This window comes from Helianthus annuus, chromosome 9 (assembly GCF_002127325.2).
Source record: "Helianthus annuus cultivar XRQ/B chromosome 9, HanXRQr2.0-SUNRISE, whole genome shotgun sequence".
Classification (NCBI taxonomy): Eukaryota; Viridiplantae; Streptophyta; class Magnoliopsida; order Asterales; family Asteraceae; genus Helianthus; species Helianthus annuus.
The window spans coordinates 143,982,069-143,997,716 of record NC_035441.2 but is presented as its reverse complement, the minus strand read 5'-3'; the positions used below and the strand labels follow the sequence as shown (position 1 = coordinate 143,997,716).

At 36.2% G+C, this 15,648-nt stretch overlaps 2 long non-coding RNA genes across 2 annotated transcripts; one reads left to right on the top strand and one right to left on the bottom strand.

Annotated features, from left to right (window-relative positions):
- The first annotated feature begins 5,670 nt into the window (after positions 1–5,670).
- On the top strand, positions 5,671–11,405 carry LOC110878360. The gene is made up of 2 exons (XR_002557864.2): positions 5,671–7,755; positions 10,986–11,405. It is a non-coding gene; the product is annotated as an uncharacterized LOC110878360 (long non-coding RNA).
- Positions 11,406–12,934: 1,529 nt separating this feature from the next.
- Positions 12,935–14,433, bottom strand: LOC110878358. The gene is made up of 2 exons (XR_002557861.2): positions 14,070–14,433; positions 12,935–13,986 (listed from the first exon to the last, which is right to left on the bottom strand). It is a non-coding gene; the product is annotated as an uncharacterized LOC110878358 (long non-coding RNA).
- Between the last annotated feature and the right edge of the window lie 1,215 nt (positions 14,434–15,648).

Below are 15,648 nucleotides of genomic sequence, written 5' to 3'. Positions count from 1 at the left end.
ATTCTTCATTTTTTTTCTTGACACCTAGAAAAAAGGACATGACTCGATTTGAATGTTAAGTTATCTAATTGGGACAAAAATGATACGAGTGACCTAATTAGAACACTTTTGAAACTTGGTTACTATTCTGTGACATATTCCCTTTATATCTTTTGATATTACACGGGTGATTCTATTTATATTATCTTTTGATATTACAGAGTTTAAGAAATGGTTTTACGGATTTAATTTGAAAACACTTTTTTATACTTTGGCAACTGTTAAAATGAAAAAAAAAAACATGCATGACCTTAGGTAATATGTGCATTTAAATAGTACTAAATAAATGTGGACTATCAACATCATTAATATTGTTACGTTTAAACGAATTTTCTAAGCTTAGACTGTATGGAGTCATGACCTATGCAGTTAATATCGTGATATATTATTGATATATCGGTGATATATCAGATATTGACCCCCTAGTAAAATATCAATGTAAATATGGGTCAGAATATCGGTAATGATATTATCAGTGATATTGACCGATATCTCACTGATTTTCCCAATATCAGTACATTTCTTCTTAGTTTTAGCATTCGTCTTTCAATTATTACTATTTTAAGTCTTAATTCTTAATTGTTAGTGTTAAATGATAGTGTGATAAGTCTTAACCAGTTCCTACTTGGGACAATTGTTAGTGTTTTGCAAGTTTCAAAAGGTTAATTTGTTAACGGTAGCAGAGTATACTAAATTGTTAGTGTTAAATTGTTGTGTGTGTGTGTATATATATATATAAATTCAGCATAATATTAATATTACCGATATTCCACCGCGATTACCGATATCTCAAATATCAGTCAAATCCGATTTTTTATCGCACTAACTGCTTAGGTCATGAGGACAAAGGGCAAATCCCCTATCCTGCCATGTAGACGCCACATAAACCATGTGACATTTGCCCTCCATATCTAAAAATGAAAAGTGTGGTAAAGGGGAAAGCCCCAAAAATTAAGTTGGTCATGCTAAACAAGAAGGGCAACGCCCATGGATAACTTGCGATCAAGAGGGGAAACGCCCTATGACGTGGACGGCGGGTGGTGTTTGAGGCGCCTTTGCCCTCTGCTTTTCACGCATCACAGCGTATAGGCTTAGTACAAGTTCTTTTAAACTTTTGTTATCTAGCTATTACTCTTAATGTTATTTAAATTTTCTATTTTATTTAAATCTATTTTTCAGAAAGAGTTAAATGCCCGGATAGTCCCTATGGTTTGACCTTTTTTCACCTTTAGTCCTTAACTTTCTAAAATTACCTATATAGTCCTCAACTTTTCAATTTCCGTTCCCGGATAATCCCTGGTGTGGATGGTGGTTAGTTTTCTCAGTTAAGTTTGTGTAAAATGACTAAAATGCCCTTAAGTAAAATGATTTAATTAGTTCTCACTCTGTATCCAGCAAAACCCCATGCCACCACCTACCCTCAGGCAACCAGCAACACCACCCCTAGATCCCTACCTGCGACCACCTACAACCACCACCACCCACCCACCCTTACAACTAGCGATCACCAACCGACCATCGCCACCAACGGTTAACAACCACCGGTCAACATACACACAGATTTTCCTTTCTCTCTCTCTCCCTGCTCTCTATCTGGTATGATTGTCGCCATCACGACCCCCCGCCACAACCACCACCGCCACTGTCATCACTACCCTTCGCCATTACCACCATCTATCCACCCCATTTCTCCGTAACCACCACTGCCAGTCTGCCACAACCACCCCCGCTATAACCACTGCCGCTGCCATCATCACTACTACCACAACCACACTCACGAACAGCTTGTATAGGACATCCCTGCAACATAAAACTAACAGCTTTAACAACAAAAAATTACTTCCATTGCTGTAAGTTGTAACATTAAATACAAATTTTACAATCATATAATTTGTGCATAGAATAAGCAATAAAAAATTCTCATCAAATGCTATCTTGTAATCCATGAACAATTAGAAACAAATTGATTTCAAACACATATGAAACTTTCGTATGAATAGATCGGGTTAAACTACCCTAATTGGCTAATTCCTACAAAAGAAAAAATAAAAAAAAAACTTGAGAAAATTGAAGTCAGTCATATAGGATAAATATTAATTACAATACCTAAATTGAGATGTTGGATAAACAATAATAATCTGAATCGTTAATTCTCAAAAGAAAACCGCAGAATAAAAATTAAAAAAAAAAAGTGAAATCGGAAGCAGAATTTTCAGTTTTTGACTGAAATGAATTATATCCGATTATGCACAAAAGCTACAGGATAATTTTTGTTTGTCGGTAGAGATTGGTGCTTGTGGCTCCGTCGTGGTCGGCCGGCCGACCACCCTTCATCTCCGCTTTCTCTCCTTCCCTCATATCTCTCTTTGTTTCTCTAATTTACACACAAATTGTGTGTGGATGGGTGTTCAAACGAGAAAAGGAAGTTGAAGAAGTGGTGGAGGCGGCTCTATTCAGACTTCAGAGAGAAGATGGAAAAGGGTGGGGTGGGGTGGGGTGGGGCTGCTAGATAGTGTTTTATTAATTAGTTTTTAATATAAAGGGTATTTAAGTCATTTCACACACACTTAACTGATAAAACTAACCCCCATCCGCTTCAGGTACTATCCGGGAACGAAATTGCAAAAGTTGAGGACTATAGCTGTAATTTTAGAAAGTTAGGAACTAAAGGTGAAAAATGGGCAAACCACAGGGACTATCCGAGCATTTTTCTCTTTCAGAAATTAAGTTTCTTTACTAATATAAAAGGTAACCAATTCAAAACGATTTTTAAAACGGTTTTTATAGTTGGAGTAAAATGCCCGGATAGTCCCTGTGGTTTTGTAAAGTAACACCTATAGTCTCCAACTTTTGGAAATTACACCGATGCTCCTAATGGTTTACTTTTTACTCGGACGATCCCTAGAGTGGATGGGGTTAAATAATTTAGTTAAGTGGGTATAAATACAAAAATAACCTTATAACAACCCTACCCTCACCCCACCACCACCCCCATGTCTTGTAACTTCAGTCGTCGCTCACCATCACCTATCCACACCACACCACAACCTCCGCCGCCACTCCATTTTCTGGCCAGATCCACGTCCACCACCACTTGAATCAATGATTTAACAGTAGACTAATCATAATTGAAGGTTGTTGTGTAAAGTTTTGAACGGCGATTCAAAAAGTGAAGGCATGATTTCAGGTTTGGCTCACGTCTGCTTTGGAAAGGTGTTAATAATGTTGGGGTTTGCAGGTTTCAATATTAAAACAAGAAAGAAATAAAGTTGCATAAGGTTTGGTTTAATGTAGGTGATGAAGAAGACAAGGGGTACATGTCTGAAAAAAAGGAACAATTTGAAAAATCAAAGAGAGTGAAATTGATTTTGAAATCCTAAATAATTCTTGATTCAGGTTCTTTGAAGTAATTGAGAAACGAAGTCAACAAATAAACTTATCCACGAAGTTTGATTTTTTTTTTTTTTTTTGAACGGCAAATAGCGAAAGTGGAGGTGGGTGATGTCGGTGGATGGGCGGAGGTGGTTGACGATGAAGGAGGTGGTGATGATGGTGGCGGTTCAATAAATCATATATCTTTATAATTGTTAAATAAATAGAGAACATATCAGTTAACATAAACCATACTTTCTTGTACTATTAGTATTTAATTTTTATCCCGAATGTCTTTAGACGATATATCATTTTTGTAATTGGTTACTAGTTTCTAGGATAAGCATTTGACTTTGAAAAAATGGAAATAGAATGGGCTCTAAGCATTATTGGTTTATTTAGTTGAATTAACTCGTCGGTTGTCCTTAGAAATGGTTACATATGATCATTAATTACTTGACAAACAACTTGCGTTTCATCACGTGACATGAGGGTTTTAAATAAGGGAAATGTTGTTATTATTATGTATGTCTTACTTGTATGATAACCAAAAAAAACTTACATAAACATTATATTATATTATATTATATTATAATTTATATTTATAATTTATATTTATAATTATATTATATTATATTATAATTATGATATATAATTATATTATATTATAATTTATATTTATATTTATATTTATAATTTATATTTATATTTCTAATTTATATTTATAATTTATAATTATATTATATTATATTATATTATAATTATATTATATTATAATTATAATTATAATTATATTATATTATATTATAATTATAAATGTGTAAGATTACATGAATAGTATACATTTCAGTTAATACCACATATCACAACATTACAACAAATAATTCAATTTTCCACGTTTTTGTCGACGCATCCACTCTCTTATATTCATTTTTTAAGCACACAACTGATATATCCACCCACTTGCAATCAGTTTTTTTAACACATTACAACTAGTATATCTTAGATATCCATGTTGGAGAAGTGTAATTGTTTATTATTCACCTCATCAATTACTATATAAATGTTTGTTTGTGTAGTGTTTTAAAAGTCGCGACTTTTCATTCTAGAGAGGCAACCCAAGTTACTTTTTGTAGGGTTATATAATATCCTTCAAGAATTTAAGCTTCTATTAGGATTGAGTACATGATTATACATAACACTTCTGTTTAGATGTACATTATTCAAAGAGTTGTGTATTATCAGTCTTATTAGGTAAAACTTAGTAGGATAAACACCTAATGAAGAATTAAGAGTACATGATTCTATCAATACACTTGGAAGTGTTGCATATTAAAATCTTGCTAGGAATAGCTAGTTGGATAAAACTTTGACAACAAAGAAAAGAGTGCATGCTTTATCATTCGTAACTTAAGGTTCTTGAGTAAGGGCAATCTATGGTCAACGACCAACTTCTTATGTGTTGAGGCCATAATTGTCTTTTTTTTTTTGAAAGACGGCTATTTTATTCAAGACATAAAATATTAAGAAAGGGGCCAACAAGAAGTTGGGAGTTCTGAAAACACAAAAACCGAATTCATTACCTCCTTTAAACGATTAGCAAGCGGTTTTGCTATCACCTTATACACGACTCCAATAAGAGAGATAGGCCTATACTTTGACAGGAATTGTGGGTCTTGAACTTTAGGAATAAGAGTGAAAAAAGCCGAATTGCAACCAGGATTTATTCTCCCTAAGACATAAAATTGGTACATCAATTCCATGAATTTTGGCTTAAGCTCCTCCCAAAATCGTTTCACAAACTTGAAAGTAAAGCCATCCGTGCCCAGAGCCTTGTTGCTCCCGCACTCCCAAATAGCCTTCTTGATCTCTTTTTCTGAAAAATGGGCCATTAAAACTCTAGCTTGCGTTAGGATTTTCAGAAAATCATTAACCAAGAGCTTGAGTCTCTATTTCATAGGCTCATCAAATTTAGCTTTAAGGACACGTCTAATTTCCTTCTTCATGATCTTCGAATCCGATATAAGATTACCATCAATGGTTATGGTCCTTATCCATTTGCTTGCCTTTTCCATATTAATGTACCTGTGAAAGAAAGAAGAGTTATCATCCCCATACATAATCCAATTAATTTTCGCCTTTTGTTTCAGCTCCAAGCATTATTTTTTTTCCATCCTCCTTAACATCACCTTCCAGCTGATCCTGTTTTGTTTTTCAGAATGATTTGAAGGTCTATGTGCTGCAGCGTTATTGATCTCCGCCAACGATTGAGTCTGTTAAAATGTAACATTCTTTTATCTTAATTCATACATCAAATAAAATACGTTACATGTTCAGTGGGTTGTTTGTATAAAAGTTAATCTGTTCTATAAGTTGTATGGGCTGGTAAGTTGTATGGGCCTTGGGCTTATTTGTGTGTTAAGTTTGCAGTTTTGGAAGATTAGGGGGCAAAGTGAAACATGGGCTGTTGCTGTTATAAAAAGGGAAAAGTTAAGTGCATCTGGATGATTCTAACACGCCTGTTTCTCTCTTATCCCACCTACCTATCCTTCTTCAGTCTGTTACAAGTTGTTCAAGTAGCTGTTACAAGTCGCTGATGATGTTGATGATCCAGTGTGGATCTTATTTCAGTTGTTGATCCTTCGTGTGGATCTGTGGTTACTATAGATCCCATGGATCTCTGTTTTTGGTTGTGTTGTTCTTGTTAATCAACTGATAATCATCAGTTGATTATTTATTATTTCTTGTACTGTTTCTATTTTGGATCTTACAGTTTGTAAGGTCTTGGGAGGTTGGGTGTTTTTTCGGTTTGGGCAAATAATAAAGTTTTCGTCACCGGTTTTTGTCGCTTCTTTGTTGTTCTGTATTGTTAGTTGTTTGTGTCATAGTTTTTCATACCATTTTGACATGGTATCAGAGCTTAGGCTCTTGATTCTTCATCTTCCGCTGGTCTAGTTTTTGGTGCTTATTCAAGTCCATACTTCTGATTGTAGTCAGAATCTTAGATCTAAACCCATGGTTATTGCTGTTCTTTGAAGGTTTGGATTCGAAACCCTAACCTAGGGTTTGTCGGTTCCAAAACAGGTGTTCAACAACACACCGATCTTAACACAAACAAAGCACATCTGTCATTTTCACTTTCCTCGATCGCAACAATGTCTTCAAGTTCAGGATTCAGCGGTGATGAAACCGCTCCCTTTTTTTCGGTTTCCTCGGCGCTGCTGCCGCCCTTGTCTTCTCCTGTATGGGGGTTGCATATGGGACTACTAAGAGTGACTACTAAGAGTGGTGTAGGTGTGGCGTCATTGGGGGTGATGAGGTCGGGGCTAGTGATGCTGGTGTTAGGCATGAAACGCTCAAGATCTGGGGACAAGTGCTTGATTCAGATCTGTTGGTCTGGTGTTGTATTTGTCGACATGTGAATGGTTTTTTGAATGGAAAAGTGTGAAGCCTAAGATCTGGTATGTTGAAGTCTGTTCTTGCTCTATTTCTTGATGAAATTGAAAGAATCTATAGACGAGATTTAGGGTTGCAATCAAAACCCTAACAATGATTCTTGGCGAATTTTTCCTGTTTTGGTTCTGTTATGTTGGGCTTTCTTGAAGACATCAGAACCCTAAGTGAAGGGAAGGTCACATACCTTGATATGAAAAGGAAGCCCTAACTGAGAAAGTCAAAAATTTGAAGCAGTATTATGGGCTGAGAAGAAAGCAAATGGTGGCTAATGGGCTTAGGACAAGATGATGTCTCGTGGTATATTGGTGCTATAAAGGTGCAACTGTTCAGTTGTCAAGAAAACAAATCAGAAAAGTCATGTACCTACTTTTAGGGTTTCTCTCATTTTGTTTACAGTTTTTTTCTCATATCGTCTCTAGGGTTTGAACATGTAGTGTTCCGTTTTGCTGTTAGATTGAGAGTTTTATGAGAGTAGATCATTCTAGTAATGTTCTATGTGTGAGCTGTGTGTTGTTATTAGGAGTCCTAATTTGTTTTTTTATTAGCTCATGTGTCTGATTGTCTGGGGTTTCCGTTGTGTTCTGTATTTGTCTCTTGTTTTTTTTGTCTGGTCTGTTTTGATCTCTTTCTTGGAGTGTGTGCAGGTACATATCTTGTGAGATCTATTATCTGCTCTTGTTTCTTGGTGTTACACAAATCCTAATTAGGGTTTGTTGGAGGTCAAGGAGGAGACCTATTATCTGCTGTTTCTGAAGACCTGTGTTGGTCTCTGAACCCTAGAAGGTTCAGGGCAAACTAACAAGGTGTTGTTTGTTTTTGGCTTGATCAGTTCTTGTAGTTCTCGAAAACTACAGTTCTGATCTTCTTTTGAAGCATATTGCACCCTTTGTAAGATCCATCCATTCTACTTTTATTTTTTGTTCCTTTGTTATTGATTAGTTGAAGTCGGGGTAGTGAGGACCGGCACCTTTGATTGTTATAGTTAATTCTTGTCTACTCTGTGATTACTTGTTTTTGTCTGTTTCTTCTTGTTGCGGTTGTTATTGTCATTTGTTTGATTGTGGCTCCTGAGTAAAGACATGTCCAGGCACCATAGAGTGATGAACCTGGAATCTTGTCCCTGACTCAGCTTCGCCTTAGGGTTGTTTGCTCTTATTTTCTGTTGCTTCTGTAATTAGTTATCCGTCTGATAACTTGTGTTCTCCTGGTTATATAGTGTTGTTTATATGTTTTTTGTCTTGGTTTAAAAATGCTAAATTGTTTTTTAAAAAAAGTTCATAAAAGAGTAGAGATCATATGGTCACAAACTCTATGTTATGGTATTCTAGTTTTTTATTGTTGTTTGTGCAGATTGTTATTTGTTATGTGAAAAATTCTTATTGACTGTCTGTTCAAAGTCTTTTGTTGAGAACAGTCAAAATGTTTGTTTGTTATATGAGTTGTATGTACTTTTTCTCAATGTTATGTGGTTTACAGTAAACGGGTTTTTTAAATCATTCTTATATGTCTATTAAAATTGTGGAATGGGAGTGTAGCATCTTGTTCATTTGAGTTCATGTTGTTCTCAGTCTGTCTTGTTATCAAGGTTCTTAAACTCAAATAATGTTTTCTTGTTAGTATGAGAAATGTTATATGTTAGGTGTGGTTCATGCTTCAAATTTTTTGAAATGTTCAATAAATTTGTACAAGTTTTCTTGGTTTATTGAACCTAATGTCTATATGTCTTGGATCATGTGATTCGATTCTGTTTTGGACTGTCGAAGTGTCTTCTGGGCGTTGTTCATATGTCTTATTGTTTTTTGTTGTATGATTAGTCAAGCCATGTGGTTTGCGTGTTCTCTAATCAGTTGTTGTGCAAAGATTGTTCTTGATGTTTGTGTCAGTCTAGTTATGAGATCTTATGTAGATTCTTTTTGTCTTGAATGTTGTTTAAATGTCTCTTGTTTGCAGTCTTTGTATCTGCCTGTCTTTGATATTGGTTGTATGGTTAGTTGAGATGTGTAGTTTATGTTTAACCAATGGTATTATCAAGATTGTTTGTATATGTGACAGCCTTGTATGTTATCTCTTGTGAGGTGTTTTTTTGGTTGCAAAATATGTTATTTTGTGATTTTGTTTGGCTGTGTCTTATTGTCTTGTGTATGTCTTGTTATTCTTTGCCTTGTATGAGATATAAAGTCAAGTGATTTTGTGTTTCATTTTTGTTAGGTTGGAATTGTTGTCTGATATAGAAGTGTGTACTTCTCTTTTATCAGTGTTATTATGAATCTTGTTGTCTGGATCAATAGTATTGTCAAGTTTGTTCTAGAATGTTTGTACAGCCTTCTATTTGCTCTCATGTATGAGATGTGTGTTCCGTTTGCAAATCGTGTGATTTTGTGTTCTGTCGGAACTTGTTTGGTTGTATTGTTTAATCTGATGTCTGCGTTGTTATCAGAGTTTTTCTTTGAATCGTGTGATTCAGTTTGTTGTGAAGTTGTAAAATTTTATTTGCTTGATTCAAATTAGTCTTTATGTTCTTTACAAGTTTATGTTTCTTGTAAAGTTGTAAAAGTTTTTGGTCAAGTCAAATTAGTTTCTTAAGATCTTCACAAGTATTGTTTTTTCGGTCTTGGTATCGTATTCTTAAAAATCGTGTGATTTTTAGTTTAAATGGTATAACTGTGGTATTGTTAATGGACTGTGTGGTTCATTGTTCTAATTAGAATATGTTTTCTAATTGTCTGTTGTCTCACTTGGTTTGTATATGTATGAATTGTGTGATTCAATTTTGTGGTTCATGTCTTGTGTAATTGTAAAGGTTTTTTTTTGGTAAAAACAAATGAGTCTTTGTGAGTTCTTGACCAACTTTTTTTGGTTCAGATGTGATGTGGGTCTGAAAGTTTTTAGACATGTGACTTTATGTGTCGTTTAAGTATTTGATTCTTTTGAATGTAGAGTCGAAGTCTATTGTTCAATAAGAATTTATAAATCTTGTCATATGTGAATTCTTGTTATGACAGTTTTTTTGTGTGGTTGAAGATTCATGACATTCTTGTTCGTTTTAGACTTAGTTGTGAGTTGTGAAGGTTATTCGGTATTGTGCTAATTTTTAGTTTATAACTCTTTGTTTGCCAGGGTTGCTTCTTGACTTATCTAAGTCTTTATGTGATCAGTTTATAAGCATGGTAAATGGTTATCGAATCTTATGATTTTTCTTTACAGAATTGTCCTGCATTATGTGATATCTTCTTGACTTCAATACTGTTAACATTGTTTTCTGGGTATGATCTGTATATCATATTATATGATTATCATATCTCATGTTTTGAATAGGTCCAACGTGAGCTGTTTTTCGAGCTTGTCTCTTGTATGTTGTTGCGTTAGCCTGGTGTTTCTATCTTTGTGTAAGAGATGTGTTTCTGATTGTGTATTTTCCCAGAATCTGTAAAGGCTATTATTGTTGTCTGGTGTTCTTTGATATAGAGAGTTCTTTGATTTGTTGGTATTTCTGTTTTACTTCAAGGAATCTCATGTCTTGTCTTGTAGCTTGTCAGAGTTAGGATTTTTGGTTAAAAAATCCTACTTTTTATTTGTCCTCATGTTGTTGTGTATATGACTCTATTGCAATTAGTTAGGGTTATAATTTGTATTGTATAGTATAGTTTTTGGTAAATACTTGGTATTAAATGCAGTTTGCTTAAAATCTAGTAAATTGCTGAAGGTTAAGTTATTCTGTGATCGTTAGTCTGTCATTTCTATATCGTTTAATCCGGTATTTCATGAACAGACTAAAACATTTTGAGATTGATTTGCATTTTCTGAGAGAAAAGATTGCAAATGGTATTGTTCTTTTTGAGAAAGTTGCTTCTGATGATCAGTTGGCATACCTATTCACGAAAGGGTTGAATGGGTTTCAACATCAGGATTTATGTAAAAAGTTGGGAATGGTTAACGTATTTGCTGTATGAATTATGGGGGGATGTTAAAATGTAACATTCTTTTATCTTAATTCATACATCAAATAAAATACGTTACATGTTCAGTGGGTTGTTTGTATAAAAGTTAATCTGTTCTATAAGTTGTATGGGCTGGTAAGTTGTATGGGCCTTGGGCTTATTTGTGTGTTAAGTTTGCAGTTTTGGAAGATTAGGGGGCAAAGTGAAACATGGGCTGTTGCTGTTATAAAAAGGGAAAAGTTAAGTGCATCTGGATGATTCTAACACGCCTGTTTCTCTCTTATCCCACCTACCTATCCTTCTTCAGTCTGTTACAAGTTGTTCAAGTAGCTGTTACAAGTCGCTGATGATGTTGATGATCCAGTGTGGATCTTATTTCAGTTGTTGATCCTTCGTGTGGATCTGTGGTTACTATAGATCCCATGGATCTCTGTTTTTGGTTGTGTTGTTCTTGTTAATCAACTGATAATCATCAGTTGATTATTTATTATTTCTTGTACTGTTTCTATTTTGGATCTTACAGTTTGTAAGGTCTTGGGAGGTTGGGTGTTTTTTCGGTTTGGGCAAATAATAAAGTTTTCGTCACCGGTTTTTGTCGCTTCTTTGTTGTTCTGTATTGTTAGTTGTTTGTGTCATAGTTTTTCATACCATTTTGACAGAGTCGCCATCAGTTTAGATTCCTCCCCCGGTGTTTACCATTCTCCCTCCAAATTTTAATTTAGCCTTTGATGTTTTTTAAAATTTCCATGATAGCCTTATCCCCATCTAAGGCATAACCCGTGTCACCTAATGCATCATGTACCGCGGTTGCAAAACCCTCCATATCCATCCATTGGTTGAAAAGTTTAAACGAGATTGGGCCAAAGTTCACATGAGAACATGACAACACAAGTGGACTATGGTCCGATAGCTCACGGTTAAGGGCTTTAACAACCGCATGGGGCCATCGAGACATAAACCCATCAGATACCAACATGAACAATCTTATTGAACAATAATGTCATTTGTAAATACATATATTGTATGAGACTAGCCAATATAAGATACCAGACATATATCATGCATATAGAAAACCAACTAAACTTGTTTTGGATACCCATATCCTTCATGCTTTGATGAAATCAAAGTGTTCGCTATATTTTATATCACTATTTCATCATAGATCTTATGATGACATGAGAGAATTATAGTTGATGTAATGACACTTAAACGTTACACATTTGGACCAAGAATTTCCTCTTCATTCTTCAATGCTCGAAAAAGGCCTTTTCAACATCAAGTGCCCTCACAACCTTTTGAGTTCTCGGTGAATGCCTAGATTCTTTTAAAATATTTTCTAACACCTTTTATATACATGTGTTGGTAGGGGCATAAGGATTTATCCTTAGGATGTGCTTTTTGTTAACCAATGTAAAATATAGTCTTTCCAACATCTCATTTATACTAAACTAGAAATAGCACCCCGCCGCGTTGCGGCGGGTAGTACGATTTGTTGCTCCGATGAAACACAACAGACTGTAAAGGCAGAGTGTTACTCGACCATTTTCTTCAAGTAATCACTATAAACCATCAAGACATACCCCTTCATATACATCTGCATGTAATTGTAGTTGTGAAAAAGACAATTAGAATTACAAAGGGTATAGTAATGGTGTAATGTGGAAATCAAAGTGTAGATACATGCAGATTTCATTAAAAAGCAATTCAAGTATCAACAACATTATTAACTTTAAGAACGAACATACTTTTAGCAATTTATGAATACATAAAAGCATTCCATGTTAACGAATAAATTCCTGGCTACCTGGTTAACCCAATGGCCAAAGGTCACCCCACCGCCCACGACCGTAGAAAGCGCTCGGTAGCCCAAATCACCCTAAATATACACGAATGAGCCAATCATTCAGTAGCCAATCTGCAGAATGACACTATGTAAATGTATGAAACACTGCCTAGAGTGCAAAATACAATTCCAACAATATATGAAAACATCAGTGGATCATAATGCAAACACACTAAATTCAAAGCTTGTTACTTGATTCATCATAATGTAAAGAACATTGAATCCATCATGATAGTAATGTAGACTATAATAGGCAATAAACCCTAATTCAAAAATAGGCACAAACTCATAAATAACATCACTGAAATTAAAAATGAAACTGAGAAATACAAAACGGAACTTGAAGAAGCTTAATGAAGCAAAGCAATAAAAAAATATAAGATAGGACTATACAGATGCATCCGTTCGCGAAGAAGTGGAAGTTCGCCGGTTGGTGGAGGTTCATCGGAACTTTGCCGGAACCCTAGGTTTGGTCGCCGGAAGTTCAACTCGGCCGAAAACCCTCTCTGACGCCGTGCTTAGTCCATAACCACTCAACACCATCATTACCAGAAGAACATAAGCTCTCTTCAATTAAAGAGTCAAGTGGTCCTTCACATGTTGCACACCAGCAGTAGTATAGTTATATAGGCTCAGACATGTTGAAGAAACAGAATTTACGCGTGTTGGCTGCACACTAAGAGGTTAAAGACCTCATATGCCACGCCAATAAACACTAAAATCTTAGTTTCTTCAAACAAAAACGCATCATCATAGCCCAGAAGTAGATACAATACTGATATCACATACCCACGGTTCACAAATATGAGTACAAGCATCAAAACTTTACCATAAACAAAACTTTAAGCAATGGGTACAACCATCAATACAGCCCAATGGATAGACTCAGAGGGTGTAAACGAAGGAGATAATTGTGGCTGCATTGGAGGTTACAAATGAATATCTACCATCTCTCAAACATGCCACGCCACGCCATGGTTAAATCCTCATCTCGGTTTACACCCGCGCAATCATCATTGCCTAACTCAATAACCAAAACGCCAAACAATGGTTGCATAAAATCAATGCCAAAAACAGAATCATAGACCAAATGATGTAGCTCCTATATTATCAAAGGAACTCTACAAGTCACAAATTTATATATATACAATATACGTGGTCTTCAGAAATCCTAGCCAACAAAGTAAACACATAAGCGAACTCACGGTTTCAAAATTCAAATCAAGAACATCTCAGATGAAGACACCCATAGTCATTGATAATCATAGATAAAAGCAATCACCACCCATTAAAGTCGGTTAGAGTCTCAGCATAGGAAACCCTAGCCATCATCGACACCTAACAACGAAAAGCCAAAAATAGCCACGGTCAACAATAGAAAACAAAGAAGGTGATCAGAGAGAGGAAATAATAGTCGCTACCATAAGTGCCCTTGAACGACGCCGGCAACAACCAACCATTCTGGCCACAGTGAAAACCCCCAAAATCCAGAAGGCATGCGATGATCTTGAGCTCCGACGAACGGTGCCCTAAAATCCAGTTGCTATGCCACTAGAGAACGCCATAGGAACCCTTGGACTGACAAACACCGCCGGTGACGGTGGCTCTCTAGCCTACGGACCAACATAACGTCGGCGACGGGAACTTTCTGCTCTTTCTCTCTCTCTAGCCGCTATGAGCCAAGAACTATGACTGGCAAGTGTAGGTCATGAAAACCGGAAAACGGGAACTGTTCCTAAGAACATACCCAAATTGTATATATTGAATGAATTCATTGCTTAAGCATTCAATTTTCTTATGAATCTCCTTAGGAGTTCAAGTTGTATAAAATTCTGATCATGTACAAATTATTAATATTAATATATGATAAAATGAAAAGTGAATGAACAGTATCATTCACTTATCATTTTATATATATTAATTCTTTATTTATTATTTATTATTTGATTTTTTTATATTGAGCAATACCTTATATTCATTTATTAGACTATGAGGTATGGGCGAGGGTTGGGGCGTGGTTTGGGTACAAATGCCCAAGTCACCACCCCGGGTGGGTTTGGGTTTCGGCGTGGCCCCTTGAGCGGGAGTTTCAGCCCGGGCGTTGGGCATGCCTAGCAGTCCTCCGTGGCCGGCTCTCATTGGCTGGGTTGGCTAGGCCTTAGCGGCTAGGTTTAAATTTTAAAAAATAACCGTTTTGCAAGTCATTATAAAACCCCCCAATCCCACCGCCTGTCCACATCGCTACCCCAACCCTTCACTCCACCTACCCGAACCCGCTACCCACACTTGATACCGGCACAACGCGATGAAGGGCTGCCAACCCGGTGAGACCCGTTGCTGGCCAGAAGCTTTCGCTAGCTACCGGCACAACGTGGGGAACGACCGGCACAATTTAAACTCGTGCCAACACAAGTGGCGCGAGCTACGACCGAAGCTCTACCGTTTTAAAGCCTACTACGATAGCAGCCCGGGTGGTGATATAAGTCACGAAAACCGGGTGGCGGTGGCCAACATCGAGTTCCGGGGCAAGGAGCGGAAGCCGTTTGACAAGCTCGCCCTGTTCGAAATCTACCTAACGCTTTAGGCTTTTTTTTATTAACCGACCCAACACGTCACTCACCAGCGGGGAGGCTCGAAGTCCACGTGTCAACCCATGCCCCAAACATGAATCCTGTAATTTTTACAGTGATTAAGTGGTGAAACAAGAGTTAGGGTCTACGTTCAGTCTTTGCAAGAAGTGAAACAGTTAAAAGAAGAGTTGCAGGATGATGTCGGTCGAAAACACCAATGCCTTTCACGCAATGCGCGTCATTGAAAAACACTAGTTTACATCATATTCCAATCTTGATTGTTCTACCATAATAAAGGGCAAATAAAATCATTTTATATATTACTTTGAATAACCATTTAAAAACATGGCTATATCATATATATCGGTTAACCCACATAGCAATATCTTACTGTAATTGGATAGAATTTTTTTGGGTTATTGGATTTTAA